The following is a 2,488-nucleotide window of genomic DNA, read 5'->3' on the forward strand; positions in this document are numbered from 1 at the left end:
CGCCAGCCCTCCTCCACCGAGAGGCACATCCTCCTCCCTCCTTCCTCCTCCTCCCTAGTTTCTTTTGAACCCTAGCTAGTTGAAAAATTTAGGTTTTTAATCTTAGGAAAATGTAGTATGAACCCTAGCTAGTTAATCTTAGGATAATGTAGTATGAATCTTAGGATAATGTAGGTTTTTTAATCTTAGTTGTTTAATCTTAGGTGTTTAATCTTAGTTGTTTAATCTTAGGATAATGTAGTATGAACCCTAGCTAGTTAATCTTAGGATAATGTAGTATGAATCTTAGGATAATGTAGTATGAATCGTCCATGTTCTGGTAAATTTCAGGCGCTCGATATGTCTTGCTTTTAGCAAAGGTCATGCCAAATTTTGCTAAGTGTTTATTAATTTTGTTTTCAAATTAAGAATTTTGTTCTCGATGTCGACGATGCCTATCCCGCATCCTCGTCGTGGACTCGGCAGAGGAGACCTGCTTGAGCAGAGGGGCCATGTCCGGGACTGGGCTCCGCCGGGATGGTACTGGGTTGTGCTACCTTTCGGTGAGCGCAGCTTAGTGAGGAGCCAGCCCGTCATCGACCCGGAGCGTCTTTGGTGGTGGTCACGTGGGCCTGCATCGGTGCAGAGGCTTGAGTCCCCCGTGCAGGTGGTACAACACCATGTCATGGAGGAGGACATGCACGTCCATCACTACATGGTTGCGTTGGCGGAGGGCAGATTCTCCAATACCTGGCAGATTCTTCAGGGATCTCACCGGAGCTATGATCCTGTGATGGTTCCTTCTCTTTGGGTGTCCACCGCCCACGGCCCACTGAACCTAGAGGAGCTATTACATGAGATGCATTTGATAGGACATTATTAATTAACTATTATTCGAGATGTATTAGTGATATTATATGATGATCTTTGCTACAAACTACTATATATGTATTCGATGATGGATTATTAATTACCTATTAGTTATTTGCTTATTGAATGCATGCTAATTTGAATGGAGTAATTTGTTTTATCTCTATTATGATTTAGTTTTGCTTATTGAATGCATGCTAATTTGAATGGAGTACTTTGTTTTATCTCTATTATGATTTTAGTTTTGCTTATTGAATGCATGCTAATTTGAATTGAGTAATTTGTTTTATCTCTATTATGATTTAGTTTTGCTTATTGAATGCATGTCTGTTTCAACTATGAACATATAGGAAATGTCTGGTGATGAAAGGGAATTTCTCTATGTGCGAGTACTGCGAAGATGAGCGCGATCTGTGCGACAGGCCTCATCTGGTAGAAGGTCGGCGCTTCAGCAACAAGCTCTAGGAGACCTTCGATGTTGAAACGGTACGCAACAACGACAAGTGCTTTTTGTTATTTTTTGCACGACTTCTCTGCTTCTTCAACGTGTAATTTCCGTCTTTTACAATTCGACTAGCTTATCCCATGCCATGCAAGACGCTATGTCTTGGAGAAGATGGGTTTTGAAGATCATGAAAGCATGGAGACAAAGATAATTCACCTAAGGACCCATCATGGTTATGATTTTCATGTAAATCTATAAAATTCTATGAACTCATCCAATATTGGTTGCCTGAATTGGGAAGCAGTTTGCAAGGTGTATGATTTTCATGAGGGTATGCTTCTCACCTTCGATCTTGGTGATCCTGACATCGACGAAAAGAATATGACCATTTGGGTCCTTGTTGACACGCTTCCAGTTCTACCGCTATGTGAGTTTCTCAAACATATTTATTAAGTAATTTATATTGTTTATTTCAAAATAGTTGACAGCTTACTTTCATTCTTCAAAAAATGTATGGAAGATGGTAGACAGAACCTACAACTACAATGATGAAGCACAATTAACTTATAAGGAGAAAGATGGTCTTATCGCATTTTTACTGATCTTCAGAATTAAAATAGCTATTATCGAATTCCTCAAAATTATGGTCAATATGTGCCACTAGTGCACGCGGTGTGCTACGGTAACATCAATGGAGATAGCACGGTAAGATTTTCTACTATTACGACATCCATGCATCTTTTGCATAAATTCTTCTAAAACTAAACTACATTGCTAACTACAAAGTTATTACTATGTTTTTGAACAGAAAATCCCGATGGATTGTGTGCCTCATCTGATATTGCCGAGAGGTCGCGTTGATGTTATGAACTTACGGCCACCACGGCCAGGTCAGCTGTAGTATCCACATCACTCCTGTCCATACCAGATTTCTAAAAGCGAGGAAGCCATGATAATAAAATATTGGAAAAAAATGTTTCAACCATCGTAGAGAGCTACTTGGAAGCAACATTGTGCATAGGCCAAGACTTGGAGACAGGATGATCTCCGTTCTTCATTATGGAGAGTCCATTCTCCTTAATGGAGAGTCAAGGCCTATCTTGTTTTATGATATTTTACCTAAGTGAGGGTAGAGTAGGTCCTATGAGAGGAGTAGGTCCAAGGTAGAATGTGTTATTATGCGCTACAATGTGT

The sequence above is a fragment of the Triticum dicoccoides genome, chromosome 6A (genome assembly GCF_002162155.2).
Source record: "Triticum dicoccoides isolate Atlit2015 ecotype Zavitan chromosome 6A, WEW_v2.0, whole genome shotgun sequence".
Taxonomy (NCBI): domain Eukaryota; kingdom Viridiplantae; phylum Streptophyta; class Magnoliopsida; order Poales; family Poaceae; genus Triticum; species Triticum dicoccoides.